The 20,639-nt window shown below is 32.4% G+C and overlaps 1 long non-coding RNA gene across 1 annotated transcript; it reads right to left on the reverse strand.

Moving 5' to 3' along the window:
• Window positions 1-1,689: 1,689 nt before the first annotated feature.
• On the reverse strand, window positions 1,690-19,349 carry LOC129229850 (uncharacterized). The gene is made up of 4 exons (XR_008581119.1): window positions 19,228-19,349; window positions 15,983-16,087; window positions 4,002-4,226; window positions 1,690-1,867 (listed from the first exon to the last, which is right to left on the reverse strand). It is a non-coding gene; the product is annotated as an uncharacterized LOC129229850 (long non-coding RNA).
• Between the last annotated feature and the right edge of the window lie 1,290 nt (window positions 19,350-20,639).

The raw sequence follows: 20,639 nt of genomic DNA on the forward strand, positions 1-20,639 counted from the left end.
GTATTTTTTCGTACGCTCTTAAGACACATTTTGGGTGTCATTCACCCCGAAGGATTAATTCTATATCTTAAAATGTTGGGGATGTTTTTCAAGCAAGGCCGCAGCCAGCGGGGGGAAATTTTCGAACCTTCACAAAAATAAATTGCGAAAAATTTCGTTTTTCGGACTTCAATTCGGAAAAATTCGAGTTGTGTTCGAACTCCCCCTCCCCCCTCCAATATTACCAAAGATCGTTCAAACTTTCGTTTTCAGGGCTTCAATTCTGGAAAAAATTCCGGGAGCGTCGCCGAAAATTACCGAAAAGTGGCCCCAAATCTCTCCTCCCACAAACAGTACCGAAAATCCTCTAAAAACCTGCCTTTTCAAAAGCCAACTTCAAAAAATTTTCGTCGGAATGTTTCTTCGCCCCCCCCCCCTCTCTACCATTAACGATTGTTTGAAATTTAGTTTTTAGGGCTTAAATTTTGAAAATTTTCAGGAGAGGAGCTTCCGAAAATTCTTCCACATAACATCATTGAAAGTCAACCAAAATTACGTTTTTAGAGCTTCAATGGGTAAAGATTGCAGGTCCCCTAAACGTTACCCAAGATATTATCACAATTGTGTTTTGAAGATTTCAATTTCAAAAAATTCCCAGGGATTGGCCCCAATCTTTCTTCCCTCAAACATTACCCAAAACTGGGTTTTTGCAACTGCAATTTCAAAAAATTTCGGGGTATATCTGTTTTGATAATGTCACTGAATATCTTAAACTAAGTCTTCTCCTTCCCCCAAACTGGTTCCCAAGCTCAGCATGTATTTTGTTAGTTGCATGTTAAGTATTGCTTCTAACTAAATGAAACACTAGATAGTAATAAGAAATTGTTTTTACATTACGGATACAAAAGTGAAAACTCAGAACAGGCTCTGGGCCCAGCAAATTAGGTGCTAGTCAATTTATCAGCCTGTATAATCCGGATAAATATCAACAGCTCTGTATTTGTAACTTGAAACTTACATTAAAAAAAAAAAAATACAAAAGATTCAAACATTTTGAAACATTGTAAATCAACAGAAACAAAATAAATGCCTTAAGCAGCAATATTTCTATCCGTACCAACACAGAGTTACATCTGAGTGATCTCATACATTACTCCAGATAGTGAGTAGACATCACTCCAAATAGTTTAATCAATCCATGGGGAGAGAGTTAGGTTTCCACTGAACTCGTAAACCTCTTTAAAACAGAGCCAGCAATAAACTTATACTTGAATAAAAATGTTTAGAAAAATTTTATAGTGCAATACAAATTTAAACACCCATTATGAAATTTTTATATATTTTTTTGTAATTTTTGGGGTCCTTAAAGCCTGTGCTTCTCATGCTTACGCTTAAACCAGGCCCTGAATGTATTAAGATTAAGTATCAGATGCGAACATCCTATTCTATTCATTGATATTTTAATTCTGTAAGAATGTTTTCTCTAAATGATAAAAGTAAAGCCATTAAAACAAAAAATAGGAAACATGTTGCATTCATGCGCTACAAGATTATAAAAACTTTTCTAATGGCTAATAGGGAGCTTCCAACGGTAAGCAGCCACTATTATTTTAGGAAGTTTGTTTCTTTGTTTTCTTTTTTTTTTCTTCAAAAAGAATATTTTGGAGCAATTTATATATTTACAAATTTATTATGAATAAAAAAGTTTTATACATTTTTTTTTGCATCTATACATTTTCTTCTTCTTATTCGGATTTGCAAGTCTAGTATCCTTTTTCGATTTTTCTAGAACGATGCAAGTTCCAATCAGCAGCACCAGCTAGCACTTTACTGACTTGATGGCTAATGGAATTAGGCTCTGCTTGTTAGTACTTAATTTTTACACTAGCTAAAGAGAAAAAAAACAATTAGTCACTTAAGATATAATTACACATTAATTTACACAGTGAAATAGGCTAAATAAATGCATAGTAAGAATTATATATTACACATAACAAAAGATACAAATTATGTATAACAAAATTTATTAATATGACTTAAGTAGTGGGGCAGCAAAGAGAGTTTTGAGTCCCCAGAGCCCTTCATTATAAGATATATTACCAATTCTAATATAGTAGTCAAAAACATGACAAAACTTAGGTCCTTCGGCCTTTCCACCCAGGTAAAATCCCTGGCTGAGAAATTCTCAAGAAATGATTTAAGGTCATAAAATTGTTTCATCGATGATTAAGGCCTAACTGAACGTTTTCCAAATCAAGCCCTTTTTCAATAACATGTTTACGATGGTAGATCAAATATGAACCAGAATGGAAAAAAAAATGTCTCAACCAAAAACAATTTTTATAAGCCATCCTTTTTCATCATATCATTGTTCCATTGATAAATATCAGATTGCCAAGTTTTTGATGCTGCCGTGATAAACAGAACAGGGCTGCCACTAAGTTATGGTCTAAAAATAGTGGTTTAAGTAGAATTTTAAATAAAAAAGTCTGCAAAACAGTTGCCAAACAAGGAAAATAGTAACTGGTTAAATGAAGGAACCAGTTATGTGAGTGATGGTCTAGTAGATGGACTATTTTCCTAGGTAAAGGATACTGCCTACAGGGCCAGATTTAAGGGAGGGCAGGCGGGGCTACTGCTCCGGGACCTCCACAACAAAGGGGCCCCCACAATAAAATTTTTACAAAATATCCTAACTTTCAAGGGTTGAAAATATCGGATATATACATATATATCAAAATATTCGGATATATATATCAAAGTATATAATATTTTCGAAAATATGATGATCTTTTGGAACCCTCATTAGGGGCTTCCACTCCTTCATTACCCCAGGGCCTCCACATTTCCAAATCCGGCCCTGACTGCCTGAATAGATTTTGAAAACTTTTGCTACTGAAGTTCTTTTAAAGACTTACAGCCAATGAGAGCCCCTTTTAAAACTTAAATAAAAAATATGACTCCGACAAAAGTCAAAGTTTTTTAGAAACCTTTTATTGGTGAGTAAGAGTATATTATACATTTTGTCAACAGGTCATTATATATATTTTGGTATGCAATAAATCTACTTCATAATACATACTTTTTTCTTTTTCAAAAATTTGTATGGGCTTTCACATTTTTCAAAAAAAGTTCTAAATCTTTTTTTGAATGATCCTAATTTCCTCAATCAGTAAGTAGGCATATATTATTAAATTTCAATTAGGATAACATGGTGGGTCACAATTAATGAAGATATGTTTCACTAGAACTTTCAGTTCAGAGGCTTTCGTAAATATGCATAATCTATTTTTGCGGAATTTCTCTTCATTCATAAGCTCACATGTGTTTCTATTGAAAAAGAGATTCCTTGTGACTTTGAAAACATGCTCAAGCAAGTTTTATTGCTATTTTGGCCATCAAATAGTTCATTACAGTGTATAAACTAGGGATGCACTGATAAGCAAATTGGCCAATTAACCATTAGCTGATTAATTATAATCATAATGGCTTTTACTGCTCTCTCAGTTGAAAAAAAAATACCTGCATTAAAAACAAAAACATATGACACAATAACATTTTTGCTCAATTAAAGGGTGTAATTTTGAAAGCAAATTGTAAAATGTTGTAGTTATGTGTATAAAAAGAGAGTACAATAACTGAAAAACATTTTTTTTTTTTTGCTTGAATAGGAGTATTCTGTCAAAAGTTTGAGAGGAAGCGAGGGGAACTGAGTCAGGCTGCATATAACCACCTACTATGGTTCTTAAACAATAAAAAAAAATATTTACTTATGTATAATAAATTCACCCATAGTTTCTTGTTCTAGGCATACTTAATATATAATTTTATTCAAAAAATAATTTTCCTGCCCATTAAAATCGGCAGTATTACTAATTACCAACGAATTGGTGCATTCCTAGAATAAATTCTCGTCAGTAAAAAGTTTGGGGAATTTTTAGCTACTTACTAGTACACAACTTTCAGAAAAGGTAAGTTACAAATTTATAAGGTACCAATTTCAGGAATTTTGCTATACTTACGAATGCATCACTTTTAACTGCATCAAACCATTAATGCTTGACAGACACAAAACAAATTCATGTTCTGCAGCATTAATATCGCCAATTGCAGCTGCAACTTGAGAGCTTTCTTGGACATCACATTCATCTCCACCTTTTCCTGTAGCAACTTCGCTTCTCTTTTCAGCTTTTTGCCGTCTTTTTAAGCTTGGCCAAAAGATTCAAAATCTCTTGCAGAACTATAAACTAATTAAAAGGAAAATAAATTCTTTTTAAAAAGGCATCAAGTTATAATAAAAATACAGTCGGATCCCGATTTATGCGAGGGATGCGTTCCAAGACCCCTCGCACAAGTTGAAATTTCGCGTTGTGGAACAACGCATGTTTAGAAATTTTTTGTAAGCATACCTAATTACTTCAGACAAGTGTTAACGCCCCTTAAATTGTCTAAAAACATTTCTTAACTATATATTACCGTATCTGTTATAAAGAAATGATTTTTTTCCGCATTTTAGCGTTAAATAACTAAGCATTAAAGCATTACAATTTAACATAAATTACTACTACAAAGCACAAAATCAATGAACAATGAGAGACATGAATTAAAACAGTACGGTACTTACATTAAGTACCGTACAAACCATACTGCATCTTTGTAAACCATCTTTTGTTGGATGTCTTTTCATCCATAAGCTCATTATTTTTTGCATTGAAAAAGGCATTCCCTGTAACGCCGAAACACGTGTCTGCTGTAATTTGCAAACTGGTGCTTCTTCTAATGTTGTTTTGTCTTACCATGCTGCATTATATTAGCACTGAACAGTAGATATCGTAAACGTAATTATAATTTTTAAAAGGATGAAGATGATGGTCTATGAAAGTGTGGGAGCACCCCTCTTTCTGGCCTCTTTAAGTCACAATGAAAGAGCAGTTTCTATTCTTATGATTGTATTTTGCTCTGACATTACTCTGCGAGTTTCAGTATCAAAACTAAGTTCTGAACTTTTACGGATTTCCTTTTCTTGAATTTTAATTGCACGTATCAAAGATACACTCATACCTGATTGCTGTACTACTTTGAATCCACTTATTAATTGTTCAAGCATATTGAGAATCTTGACATTTTCTTTAATGGTCAGAAGCTTTCTTATTTTCTTTCCATTTTCGCCAACTTTAGATGAAAAAGCGCGTTTGGGAGCCATTCTATCTTATCAACGTTCATATGTAGAATGAAAAAAAACCCATTAAGAATCGGAGCGGTTATTTGCAGGCCTGGATTTACTTACAAGCTAAGCAAGCTATAGCTTAGGGCCCCCAACTGCCGGAAATTTGTATGATTCGTTTCAAAAATAAAGTACTTGAAAAATAAATTTTATTTTCTAGTACTTGAAAACTTTGAAAAGTTGGAAAAGTGTAGCTACAAACAACAAATGGGAGGGTGTATGGAGAAGGAATGCCAATATATGTCAAATTCAGCTCCTTGCTTTATCCTGCACAAAAAATGTAAAAACCATGGTTCTTATGTTTCTGAAACATATTAAATATTTTTGTGACTCACATGTTTCATATCTTGCTATTTATATAACTCCGAATGCAGAATTTTGTAAATTCTTTTGGTGTTGCTTGCTTTTATCTTACTTCTGCATATTGTCAATCTGTTTAGCCCAAAAATAAAATTACACTCTACTTCTATTCCTTTTTGTTTTCTGTCCCACTTGCAACTGAAGAGAAGTTGTTGTAATGAGAAATCTGTAGTTTTTTTTTTCTTTTACATTTAAAATAGCTGTTTCTTACAAAGGACAGGAGTTTAAAAATTTAGGATCAAGTGCTAAAATATCAGACAGAAAAGTACAAATGAAGTGAGCTAAAGAATTTTAATTATTTTAGAGTTCTTGAAAATAATTAGTAAGTCTTTGAAAATCCGCAGCAAAGTTGGGCTCCAATTTTATTTCTTAACAAGTGCATGCATTAGGAATTGTTCAAATAGGCAGTATGTTACTGTCTTGTTACCTATTTTCTAAATCTGTACACCATATGTTTTAAAGCATTTTTTACAATTGATCATTTTATATTTAACTCGTTGTATTTGTTGGTGGGTTGGAATGTTAATTAAAAACTAACTGTATCGAAAGCCAATGTATTGTCTTTTCTCTTCCCACACTCTTTTTCTCTGTCAACTTCTGTCATTGATTCGTCAAATCAAAAACGATTTCTACTGTACATTATCTTTATTTGCGTATATATCTTAATTAAAGTATATAACTTTAAAAAAGTTTTGTTTGCCTATTTCTGTCCTGGTATTTTTGTAGTTCCAACTACATCTTATAAGGCTTCAAAATGCAGAACTTAATATCTATTTTTCAAACTTTCCTCCAGGGGAGAAACACCCGCACCCCCTACAATTGGGGATATTCTATACTCAACTTAAAGAGGAGTTCTGGGTCTCCAGCTCTTGAAATCATTCCCCCTCTTAAGGTCAATCCCAAAAAGACACCAGGGAAAAAGCAATCAAAAAAGCAAAAGTATTGCTGTATGTAGCAGATGAAAGAGACAAACATAGTAAAGGAGAAAAAAATTAAAAAATTGCATCTTACACCACTGAGAGAAACATTCTCCAAACTACATCAGGTGGCCCCATACCTGAAACAGCTTAGGGCCCCGCTAAGTCTAAATCCGGCCCAGGTTATTTGTATAAACTAAAACAAAGCATTGCTTAGGTTTAGACTAATACAGTGTGTGAACTTCTGATTTCAGTGATGTTAAAGGGATGAAAGTCCATTCACAAAACCAATATTTAGTGTCAACGAAGCCTACGCAGCTCCTTTCCAAAAAATTTCATGTTGCAGGCAAGCAATTTGCGCCAGCAATAAAAAAATTCATTACTTTGGAAAAAAACTCGCCTTACAGTCATTTCGCGAAAGTCGGATGGCGTTGTTGCGGGATCCGACTGTATGTATGTGTTGCAATCAGGGTTGGGTTTTGGACTGTCCAAAACTGGTTTAGGACAGGACAAGTGGTTTTTACTGTCCAAAACTGTTTAAAACTGTCCGAAAGTGTCTTAAACTGCCCAAAAGTATGCTAAAACTAAAGTGTAATCTAATCAATTCGTATTTACTGCAATATTCGTGATGCATAAATATAAATTAGTTTTAATTAATGAGTATTTGATAATATTTTTTCTCAAAATGTTCACTTACGAAATATTTCACTTAAAAAAAATTTGCAAATAACGCTTTACATAAAAACTTTCTTATGTAACAGTCAGTAGAGTTATGAACGGAAATTCACAACAGTACCAAGATAACTAATTTCAGTTCCATTAAAACTCAAAAGAATGTTACTAAATGTGTAAAGTAAAGTGTGCAAAGAAAAATCTGATTTTTTAAAATAGTTTTTGCACTTAAGTTTTATATGAAGTTTTAATGAAAATTCTCTTTTCACTCATACATTAACGAACAAGACATTGATCATTAAATATATGCACTCGAGTGGCCCTTAGCTATAGGACATTTTTCAGAAGTTAAAATTGCATTGATACCCACCCTCTTATTTTGTTCCAATGGACAAAAGAACAGCCTGTGCAAAATTTCCCTTCAATTGGACAATTTCTAGGGGTACCTCAAATGCCTTGAAGTTCAGTCACACACACACACACACAAAGTCCTAGAAATATAGTAAAAAAAAATTTAAACTGCATTTTTCTTTAACATCACAACAATTTCTAGAGAATAAATACATTTTATTAGGACTAATAATTTTTATAGAATCAAAACATAGTAGAATAAACCAATGTTGAACATTATTCTTTCTTAAGTCAGGATTTAGTATCAGAAGTGCAATTTTTATGGTCTTCAGCAATGATGTGTGAAGCAATTTTTTTTCATCCCTTTCATCTTCTGTGAAAATATTATTGTGTTTCTGAATCAATTTTACACCTCTTTCTGCAGCATCATTCACAAAAATTGTTTTGTCAAGTTTTTCCATTAATAATATAATATCTAAATTCATCCTTCCAAGTTGAAGCCTTTGTTAAAGAAATCAGAGCTGATTGTCGGGTAAAGAAATATTTTGTAACAGGTATTTCAAAATATTTATCAGCTTCTAGCATAATTTGAGTCATAATTCTCTTAACCCTAGTTGGAATAATATCATCTAATAAGGAAAGAGTCATAGTTTCGTGAACCAAATTTAAGCCATGGCTTAAAATTTTTTTGAGAGTAACTTTCTGATTTCTGGATCAATATCCTGATAATTGATCATGTGATGCATGAATAGAAAATCTGGATAGGGAGCTTTTACAGCTTTTGGGGAGAGAAAGCAGGTTCGAATGTAGACTCGAGCCCAAGAAAAATACATGATGTTCTTAAAGCGTTCCTCTCCCTTTTAGATAGCTGAAATTGACCCTAAAGTAGTTAAATCTTGAATACGTAAAGAGCCTTTGAGATCCACCTAGCATGACTTTATAGTTCCTGGCTTACAAAATGATATCCCATTCCTTAAAATCCCGGTAAGATTGTTATAGCTAATTCTAAAAAATCTTGATGATCATCACGCTGTTGTTTCAGAATAGAAAGTTGTTGTTCAAGAAATTCGAGCATGGTTGAGAATATATCATCAAGTACTTCCATAGTTACCAGATATATATCTTATTTGTCAAATTTTGTCCTGGTTCTCTGTCACTGTCGTCAAAACCATCGTTGCTTGAGATGTTTGAAACTAGAAGCTAAATCATAAGCTTTTGATGAGACATTGTTATTCCATTTCTTCATAAGTTCTTTTCGTTTGAACAACTCGCTTTTGGAGCCCGGGCGTCCTTTTTTGCACTGAAGAATTCAGAATTTCCTATTATTTTCATTTTTGATGTCTTTCAAAGCATATGTACATGCACTGTCAGAGAAATAATCCGTATTTTCAAATCTCTCCCCTCAAAAAGATCATTTCTCCTTTTTTTTTAACCTGAAATTATTGAAAAAAAAAAAAAAAAAATCTGTAATTATTTCATGCATTATAGAGTTAGGCTAACTTATCAATTCAGTGTCCACCCTTCTAGTAGGAACTGGTGAGTTTTTGCCAGGAAACAGAAATTCTTGAAGCAATAATGCTGTACTTCTTGCTTTTTTGTCATTGTAAAAAATAAAAAAATGCTTAAAATTTGCCTATTTGATGGCATTTTTACTACAATAATTTAATTTGAGAGGTAATCGAGAAGATCTACATAAAAATCTTTTCTTAACTTGCGTGAACAGCTACCGGTGGACCAGGGTTCGTACGCTCCTTCAAAACTTCTTCATTTAGGAAATTGTTTTGAAGGGCCCTTCAAACTCCTTCATCACTCCTACATAACCATCCTCTATGACAGTCTTTTAAAATACTTTGATCAAGAACTATTAGCTTCGCCACAAGGGCAAAGAGGAGGGGGGGGGGGAATTCTGTCTCAACTGAGTTGATCGCAGCTGGGAAAGAAAAATAAACACGTTGAGATTTGGCATATTTTATTGTTAAATTAAACACTTTTTTGTTTAATAAATAAATGTAACGTAGCAGTTTTGTATATTTTGCTATTTAATTTTTATATAGATGTAATATTCCTGAAATCGAACAGTTTGAGGAAGACTGAAAGGAAACAAATGTCAACAGCTCACACTTTTTTCTTTTTCAAATTTAGTAGGTCGATCAAGTAAGATTTACAAAGTAAATCAATGTTTTAGTGTATTTTACTATTAAATTACAGCTTTTTATTTTGAAATTTTAATGTAGTATTTTCGCATATTTATTTATTTTTCATAAAGATGTGATTTACAAATTGCTTATAGAAGTCATAAAATTTGAAAATGAAAATATTACATTAGATGACTAAGATGACTTATATGAAACTATAGTTCTCATACGCTTATATTTTAAAGTTTTATGATTATTGCTTTTCCCCCTACCACACTCTCAGCAGTAAAAGTCAGTTTGTCTAATTACTGTATAAATGTTTAAAAATACATGAAGTTTTTTTAGTGATTGTGTTAAAAAAAAAAAAAAGAAATTGTTTAGTAAATAGCAGTTTTGACATGATAAATGGGATCCTTCACAAGTGATGTCATTGAAAGGGAGACAGGTTCATGAAATTGTGACAAGGGGAGAGAGAGAGAGTGAGAAAAAGTGACACGACAGTTATTAACACAATATGTTTACAAAAAATATGACATGTGACTAGGCCAGGAGTAAGGTATAGTGTGACACTTTGACAAAGAGGGAAGGGGGTCAAATGTGTTGAAAAAAAGTGATATTTATGCACTGCACTATAGTACTCCTTCAAAATCTCATTTTACTCCTGCAAGATGCTTTCATTTTATTTTTGAAATCGAGTACGAACCCTGTAGATGTTGGTGCTATGTTACAAACCTAGTTTGATCGTCACAATAATCAGGCCAAAGTTACCAGCAGTGTGAAAATTAGTGATAAAAGACAATGCTGTACTTGGTTAGAAATAGAGACGTACCGAGTAGCACTTTGGCCGAGTACCGAGTACTCGGCCTTTCACTACTCGGCCGAGTACCGAGTTACCGAGTACTCGGCATTTCACTACTCGGCCGAGTTAACAAGTACCAATTATGTTTTAAGCAGAACCACTGACACACACGTGATCAATTTTGAACTTATTGGAATAGTAGTATAGACCCAGACCCCGAAGAGTTCCTATTTTTCCTACTTTTTAGAGCTCTCTCCTTATTTTCCTACTTTTTCCTTTTTTTTCCTACTTTTTCTTTCTTTAGTATAGCACTTCTAATACTTCTAATTGTGCATTAATTCTGATTTTTACAATGCCGCGCCAATAATTTTCTGCATGTTTTGATTTTGAAAAGTAAAAGGAACAAGCGGATGATTAGCTTTTCATTGAATGACTAGACTATAGTAATTTCTGGAAGGAACGCCGCGGCGTTTGTGTGTTTAAAAGTTAAATTTTCGTAAGTGACTTTTTTTGCCGTTGCGGCGTTTATGATCGACTTTTCTTTTTATCGTCCTGACTTCAGTCCTACTGTATTAACGAAACTAAAAAAAATATATACTGGCACATTCTGATGCAATTATATATTATTTACCCATCAATTAGAAGCTTTAATTAAAGTAAACAGCCGACTGTTCAAAAAATGCGGGAAAAAACGAATTTCCTATTCGCCAATTTTTTGTATGATTACAAGTGAAATGGAGCTCTATTTAAACAGAAAGGCAATATAAAACCTTAAAAGGACATAAGGAAGCAAAAACTGAAAAACTTGTATACTGTACATATTTTATTGATGTTAGTACAACATAAAAGCGACATCTAACAGAAATTCGCAAAAACGGACCACTTCAAAAATAATCGCGGAAACTTTTTTCGTACATAAATATGATTATTGTTCATTCTAAATCGTAAACATGATTATAAAATTTATAAAATTTCATTTTCTTTCCTTGCAAAGAGTGTATTTGCAAGAAAAAAAAATAAAATAAAATAAAATAAAATAAAGCGGCAAAACCTGGATGGGCAAAACGTTCCCGATTTTTGGAGAAAAATCGGAAATCAATTTAAATGCAATATTTTGTTTTTATTTCTTCTCATTTTTAAAAGTTGGCGGATAGAGCTACAAATTAATATGTATTTTTTTTCTTTTTAATGGGTATTTTCTACTCTGATATATCATCAATATCGAGGAGTTACTCATCATTTTTATGTGCTGTGTTTCTGGCAATGCGACATTTCTGAGCATTTAAAATTTTTTTGACAGACTCTTAACTCTTTTCGGGGTGCGGCAATTATACCGATGCGGCGTATCTACTGTAAGTTATTGTACATATTGCGCCTGATCAAAGGGAGGGGGGAGAAAGAGCAGCCATTTGATGCCAAGTGCTTCCCCCCCCTCACTCTCAATTTCGTGAACAATTTCCGAATGAATATTTTTGTTGTATGGTGAGGATTGAGATAAACTATTTGCCTTCCCTTTTATGTACATAGAAACATTAGTAACTGATCTTTGTCTTTGATAAAAATGTTATGTTTACCATGCATGGATGTTTCCTTTTATTTTCGTGCCAAAAAATTTTGGAACAAGAAGAAGGTAAAAATCATCAAACCATTAAAACAATATTCGTTTTTATTGCTTGATTAAAATTAGAACTGACTTATCACTTTGATTCCCCCCCCCCCCCCCCCGGAGGTGGCTAGCGAAGGATGTGTACTGAATGCAAATTTTATCTGCAAACAAAAAAAAAACCGCACAAACATGTATAGCTAAGCATTAATTTTCCAAATCCAGGGAGGGGAGAAATTGACCCCCATAAATGACGTGCCTGAAACAAAAATGTATGTTGAATGCTAAAAATACATAACATAGTACAAACCCTTTAGTTGACTTATTTCGTTATTTATTTAGTTTAATTATTTTGTTATAAATTTTATGCCCCATATTTAAGAACACATTTATTTTAGTTCTGTATTTTCAGTCGTTTTCCTTTTTTTTTTCAAATTCAAACATCTGCCTCTGATTATGCAAGAATGCATGTCAACTGCTGATTATTTTTGACTAAAACTAATTTAATATTTGCTTTGCTTTTGTATCATAGTTTATGATAACAGGAGCTGAAAGTGATAGTATTTTTAAATGATAAATGAATGCTCTTGAAGGAATGTTTCGTTTTTGACAAAACAAATCTGAAACAAAAATGGTTTTATTGAACCAAAATAGGAGTTTTATTATTATTATTTATTTATTTATTTATTTATTTATTTTTTTTGTTGATCGCAATATTGCATTTTATTCTTTCACACTTAAAAATTTTATTACTGTATTGGTGAAAGGTGTTTCTTTGTTTAGATTTTATTTTCATATTTTTGTAATTACTATCTTTGTTTCCACTAGTTTATTTTCCATACTAATGATTGTCAGTCGTCTTGACGTGAGTGTAGTCCTATCTCTTCCTATTTTTTCCTACTTTTTTAAGCGATTTTTTTCCTACTTTTCCTACTTTTTTAATTTTTGATTCCTTGTTTCCTACTTTTTCCCCTCAAAAAACCACTTCGGGGTCTGAGACCTCTTTGTCCATATAAAAGTTTTTAAAACTAAATTCCTGCTGAAATTTAATTTCGTATTATTTAAAAAATTTTGTTTACGTCAAAAATTTTACAAAAAAAATTATTTTTAAAATTAAAAATAAATAAATAAAAGGTATGATTGATCAAGTTGGAATTAAGACAAACTATACCAATCTATTTTAGTTCTAGTGTGCCAAACATTTATAATTTTTAAAAGCAAATAAAGTAAATGTGCAGGAACACTGCACATATGTGTTTCTGCGTTAGAAGGAACGTCTTTATCAGTGCATAAAATGTGAGCTAAAGAATGTTAAGACATTCGACAAAAAAGTCCGACTTTTGTCGGATGCCTTTAAATCTACAAGCTCACATTTTGTGCATTGAAAAAGGAATTTCCTGTAACGCCAAAACACGTGTCTGCAATGTTCCTGCACTATGCTTTTAACGTTGTTTTATTTCCCTTTTTTTAAGCAAAGGAATTTTTATATTTCTTATAACTAATTTTTGTTTGTAGCAAAAATCTATTTTTTATATAAAAATTTCATATTTTCTATACTTACCTTTTTTGCACAATTTTTAAAAAATAAGTTTTGTTAACTTTGGGGACATTAAAATAAAGATTTATTCCATTAAAGCATTAAAAACTTCATTATTCTCAAAATTTAAAATTGACTTGTAAAATGATTGCAGAATATTAAATATGCTTGCGCTTTTTTATAAATTTTAATATCTGTCTTGGACAATATTTAATTTTTTGCAACTACTCGGTATTGGCCGAGTATCTGATCAAAATTTGGCCGAGTACCGAGTACTCGGCAAATTGGCCGAGTATGCCGAGTACCGAGTAGTTACCGAGTACTCGGTACGTCTCTAGTTAGAAAATAAGTCAACAACGCACATTTTGTAAAAATAGAGTTACCGCACGCAGTGAAAATTAAAGTTAAAAGATAATGTTATACTTAGTTAGAAACTAAATAAAGGATACACATTTCATAAAAATAGAGTTACAAATTTAGTTTATCTAACCACATGAAAAAAAATATATAGATTTATTTTGTAATATCAATTATACATTAATCATAAGTGTTTTCTTACATTCACTCAACAAAAGTAAATGCCATGTTATAGAAAACACTGCATGCTAACGAAGTTAATAAAACTGAAACTAAATTAAATTTCTACTTAATTTTAAATACTCATAAATTTATGTGTTCTTACAAAAATAACTCGGCTAAATATTCACAGAGAAGCTTTTGGTTAGATTGTTGTAGAAATGATTGCAAAAACGTCATGAGTCACTAGCGTTGTCTTGGGGAAAAAGCTTCGAAAGAGTCAGAATCGGAAAAGAATCAGATGAAAAGCGGGAACGCTGAACAAAATCTCAAGAAAAAGCAGTTTGAATAAAATAACACTTGTGACAGGAAATAAGGCCATAAAAAATCCAGATCTGCTAGAAATTTGCTTTTAAACTTGAAAACATATGAATAAAATGTTTTTTCGGTGAAATTTCGACAATTTCATGCTATTTGAGGCACCCTTTAAACTTTTCCGATTGAGCTAATAATTTGCACACATTATTTTTTTGTCCATTGAAACAAAATAGGGGGGTGGGAGCTACATTTTCACAAAGTTGAAAAATAAGGGCCACCCTAATATGCATTTATATTTTTTAACTTGTGAAAATTTCTTTTTGAAATTCATATTTTTAATACATTTTGCAATTTCAAAAAAATCGTCATTTATTGTATTTAAGTCAGTTATTGCACTATCATGGGTGCCACTATAAAAATTGGCCAGGACTGAAAAGCGAGTGGCTCCATTTCGCGACACCAAAATGTTAGCGCTTAGTTTGTTTGATGTTTTAGACATATGTAATGCTAATTTTTGATGCTGCAACTATATAGTAAAACCAAATTGTAAGATTAAGTAAAAATTAAAACCTAAATAAAAAATAACATATCATTGTCCAAGATTTTTGGGAGGTAAAAGCAGAAAAAGAACTTAATAATAAAATACAATAAAAAAACTTACTATTTGCAACTGCAGAGAAAAAGCTTCAGATTTTATAGTTCATGTTACATAAATAATTCATATTTCATACAAAAAAATAGTAATTAAAAAAAATTCAGGTATGAGATCTTGGCTATAAGATGCATTGTGATAAAAACTTTAATAAAATTTTCTAGATTAAGATAAGAATGGTTGAAATCAACAGATTGAGTGACTTATTTAATTCTTTTTTTGGGGGAAAAAAAACAGCTCATCTTTTTAACTTTAGCAGATGGGCCAGTTATTTGTCCTCAGAAGAATAAGACCTTTTTTTGAGAGTGAGAGATTCAAAAGTAAAGATTTGTTTCATCAATAAAAATCATTTTGAACATGGAAAAAAGAAATCTGATGGCCGAAATTTTTGAAAAGACGGAATTCCGTCCCTTGGACGGAAGTGTGGCAACCATGTGCACTATATTTTGAACACTTACATTTGCATGCATGCATAAATGTCGAACGATTATAAAAAAAAAAAAAAAACATGCGGAAGAACAAATTAAAATTCTTAATAAAGAATTAAACTTCTATGTTCCTAGAATAGATTAAACTGTACAAATAAGTTATATATATATTATTTATACTTGAATGTCCAGTTCACATTGAATAAATATTCAATTTAAAACATAATTTTGACACATTTTGCTCTGGTTTTGATACTTTCTCACAAAATACAGTTTCACTAAAAATGCAGTTTTGGACAGAATGGTAAAAACCATGGTATTTACCATAGTGTCAAAAACCTCGCCAACTCTGTGACAATGTTATTTAAGTAAGTAGTAGATTTTAACTTTCAGCTCAAAAGTCAACACTTAGCAAAAAGGTCAACTGGACCAGAATTGAATTAGAAAAAAAAAGCTGTTTTCAATGTTAAGGCAATAAAAACTACACTTACACCTTTCTTGAGTGTGAGACCTCTTTACAAGTATTCACAGCAGTAGATTCCTCTAGTAGAGATATCTGACTGTTGCAGGAAATTACAAGAAGCAGTTTTATTTTTCTACAATTAAAGTAAAGAGTGAATATTTAATTTAAATACAATTATAGATATAAATATGTTAGTAAGGAAATAAATCCGGCATACACTTACACTGACAGAATTTATTCCTAAAGTGTCTTCTGGTAACATTGTTTACAAATTATCCCTTTCAGACCCAAGCAAAGAATGAAAGCTTAATATTTTGTACAATGAACTTGAATAATTGTTTTGATTAGTTTGATTAGTAGAAAAGAGTAATGTTTTTTTTTCTATTTGAGGGTGGGCTTAGAGGGGATGTATCGCATGTGATATAGTAAGAACCAGACACTACAATCAGGAGTGTTTTATTTCTGAATAAGATTTGACTAGTTTGTTTAGTTATAGTGCTAACAACACAATATATGCACAGCATAAATACTAGATGAAAATAAGCTTTATTTTTATGTTGTGTTAAAATGTATAATAAGTAAATGTATAATAAGATAAGCTTTATTTTTATGTTGTGTTTATGTTATTACGTTACATGATTCTTTTTACTTTCATGAAATGGCTTAGAACAACTTCTTTTTGCAATGAGACAAGTCAAGAAAAAAAAAACTTGCAGTCTCTACAATGGGTATAGTACTTTGTCAATCATTTGCAACTGAATGAGCTCCAATTAGAATCACAGTGACTAATAAAATCTAAAGTTCCGACCAGTATTAAAATTTTACTGAGTAAAAAATGGAAATGAAAGAAAAGGGCATAACAACATATATAGCAAACAATTCCAGTAAAAAATTAAAATGAATTGAAGGATTCGGAGGGGGGGGGGGGTTTGGTTTTACTAACCTTAATTGCTTACATCAAAACTTCCATCCCCCCAAAAAAACTGTAACTGACATAAAAGTTATTTCCAAAAGCCATCAAGTCCCATTGCATCATAAATATACAAATAAATTGTACAAGCTACTGTGTGGTAATATTTCAGAGATTTTTTTTGCTTTGGCTTTAAATTAGTGCAGAGTACATATAAAAAGGTGGTCCCCCCTCAAACATGTTTCTCTCAACTACAGCATTGATTACACTTCAAAAATTTATTTTTCTAGTGCTTACTAAATAATTCTATTCTTGAAATCTTCATAACCTTTATCCTTGCACTATAAATAACTCAACGAAATACATATTTGACCTTTGATACAGCATACAAATTTAGCATAGTGAGTATTAGAAATAATAACCACACATTGATATTCATCGAAATAATTTGAACGAATGTAATTGTAGAACTAATACTTCTTAATTCCTTACTTCTGAAATGCTTACTAATTTGGAACAAGGACCCATTGAGATTAAATCTCTTATCCCTTTTATACCATAAAGATCTGTTAAGAAAACAATTAAGCCATGGTTGTCAGCTTTGGTACTAAAAATGCCAGTGTTTAAACCAAAATTACTAATATACACCAGCAGGCTGAATTTGCAAAACTTGTAACTGAATAATTACTAAATTCCGCATCTAAAGTAAACTCCGTCAAAGTAGCAAGTTTCCAGACTTTACCGCTCAGTGGATTTCCAGTTTTGGTTTCAAGAATGAGGAGGGGGGGGGGGGGCTCTGGTCACAAGTCAGAAGCTTCACCAATCAGGCCACCACAGTCCCTATATGACAGGTTGATGGCATCCCTCCCTACTGCAGAAACAACTTAAGAATTCAATTCATCTCTCTCCCCCAAGGTACAAAGGTGCACACCCTCTCAAATGTTATAGATTATTCATTTAGAAAGAGACTGATCTCGCACCGAAAAATAAGACAAAACAACCCTCTCAATAAAAAGCCCCTTTAAATTTCAGTGGTGCTGTTTGTGCTATAGACCCCCCCCCCCACCCCTCTTTTTAGTGGGCACCCCTATAGAAGTCAACTCAATTTTGAAAAACTTGAGTTTTAATTACTCAAAAACGCAGTTGAAACATTTCAAGATCTCAATTTGAAACATTGTGAGATATGAATTCAAAATACCCCAGCAGTCAATCACTCGAGTTCCCGATTTCAAAAAGTCTCGATTATCAGAAGTACCCGAGATCTTGATTATGCCCATCACTAGTCTTTATGGTTAGCTTAACAAAAGAGCTTGATGGGCCGCAAGCAGCCTATCAGCTACTAATCCGGTATTGCTGGTTTAGTCACCTGCAAGATTTTGAATGCATACAATGAGGATTAAAAAAATTTCAGCAGAAATTGTAATTGCAAGGCCGCTTAAAAAACTTGAAGGCTGGAAGAGATCTTGGCTTTATGCTAAAATTATTGCTAATTCATTCGAAAAACATTCAGCATAACATGTATAATTGCGTTAATTCCTTTTCTGCAGTGAATTAGATAACTTCTCATGCTCCTTCTTTATGAGGTTCTTTTTGTGACCCTCTTTTAAAATAAGCCTGGTTTTTCATAACCCCTCTGAATAACATCACCCCCTAGCACCTACAAATGACCACTTCTTTATACACATACATTTTCCAGATGTGCTAACTGAAATAGTTTGTCAAATGGTTAGTATCATAAAAAAATTAAGATTAAGTCAGTAAACATGATAGTAAGATCATGGGTTATCAGTCAATGGTAACTGTAGGTTATTGCCATGGATGGATCCAGATGATTACCTTTCAATAAATTCCAAAACCTCCGCCCTTTAACATCACCGATGATTGTCACAAATTAAGTTTCTTTTGCTTTATTTCTATTTGTTGGGAGTGGATTGGGACGTCCTGAACCCTTTCCTTTAACTAAACGTCATCAAAGGTGTCCTAAAATTGCTTTTTTGAATTTCAATTTATACTTTCTAGGGGGGATCTCCCGAACCCCACATAACGTCATCTACAATAGAGTTTTTGGAACTTTGAAAAACTACCTGTGTACCGATTAATATTACTAAAGTGTTAAGCAACATGCTACGATTGCATTTTCAAGACAACAATTCTGAAAAAATTCCCATAGAGAGCCCACTTTTTCACAACATTATAGATCATCTAAAATTACATTTTTGGAACTTGAGAAACAAAAATAGGTTGAGGGACAGTTCCTGCATCTCGGCTCAAGGAGGAGCGATTGTTCCTCCCTTGCATCCGTCCTTGGTTATTATAGAACCATATCATAAAAATCGGCACTAAATAGGTAGTGTAAGGCTTACTTATGGTCAAATATCTGTTCAAACAGGAGAGTATAGCACAGCAAGACTTGGGAAAGCTCCGACTATTGTGGCAATTATGTAGTGAATTTCTGTTCTTTAATCCATGACTGAGGAGAGAAATCTTGAAATATCTCTAGAGACTTTGTAGTGGCTTAAAAAAAAAAAAAAATCAGGACACAAAATTACAAAAATATCAGATCACTTAACATTTTTTAAAAAGTAGTGCACATATATACTATTGCACTCAGTAGCAAAATGAAATGTATATCATCAGATATTGCAAACAAGTTTAGTACACATGTTTTTCATTTATTATTATTATTATTTTTTGCACTGGAAATTTGTCATAAAAAGACCAATGCAAATTGTAGGGCTCACAACTAGACACTGTTACAAATTTCTAAAAGTCCATTTTTTTTTTCAAATTCAGGCCTTTGTTAGCTTTAAAATATCGGTTCCATTTCGAGTTTTACTCAGTGATTCCTCTGTCCCCTTCTATTTTTTTCTCAAACAAAGTATCAACAGTGGCAGATACAAGGGGAGAGTCATGGAGGCTGGAAGGTCATACCCCCCTAAACAATTGAGAACTTTATGTGTAAAATGTAGATGATTACAGTATCTTAACATTTCATTTATTATTTTTAAAAGTAAACATTTAAACTACTTCATCTCATTCCTCATGAAATCAATTTGCAATGTTTATCCCCAGTTAGGTGTCTTATTCCAGGCTGATTTGATGCTTTTTATTTACCTGCAAGCAGTTTTTGAAATTTTTCGTACCTAAAACCGTAGGTTCGTTCACGGGGGTCGTCATTCTTCAGCTAACCCTCCCCCCTAAAATAGTTTTCTGTATCAGCCCCTGAGTATCAATATATTGTTAATAACATTACCATACTTGAAAGTTACGAATCAAATGGTGAGAGAACAGCTAGATGCAATATACCAACTGGAGTTCAATACTATTGGTTAGGTATAAATAATTCATTCAGCATAATTTCTAGTGTTTAGCAAAACAATATAAAACAGAATCTATCGATTAATCGGCTAAAATTCAATAAGCATTGATACATCCTCTATGCGATAATACCTTTAACCAGTCATGTTTTTTCTTTAGGGGGATATATACTCCCAGTAATCCATTACGCACAATGTGTATGCGATCATACACATAATATACCACAGTATGAAAATTTTTGAAGCTTGAGGGTAAACGCTATATGTCTAAAAAATGTTTGAGAGTATATAGCGTATATGGAGAACACCACTGCTTTTAACATGAAAATGTTTGTACTGATTAATCAGTTTCCAATGGCGGGTAGGTAAATCAGCAAAGCAGTGGATTACCAATTACTGCCGGAGTCTACTAATTACTGCTGGTTAACTAGGAAACTGCTAATTTTAACCTTTTGAAG

The sequence above is a fragment of the Uloborus diversus genome, chromosome 9 (genome assembly GCF_026930045.1).
Source record: "Uloborus diversus isolate 005 chromosome 9, Udiv.v.3.1, whole genome shotgun sequence".
In the NCBI taxonomy this organism is placed as follows: Eukaryota; Metazoa; Arthropoda; class Arachnida; order Araneae; family Uloboridae; genus Uloborus; species Uloborus diversus.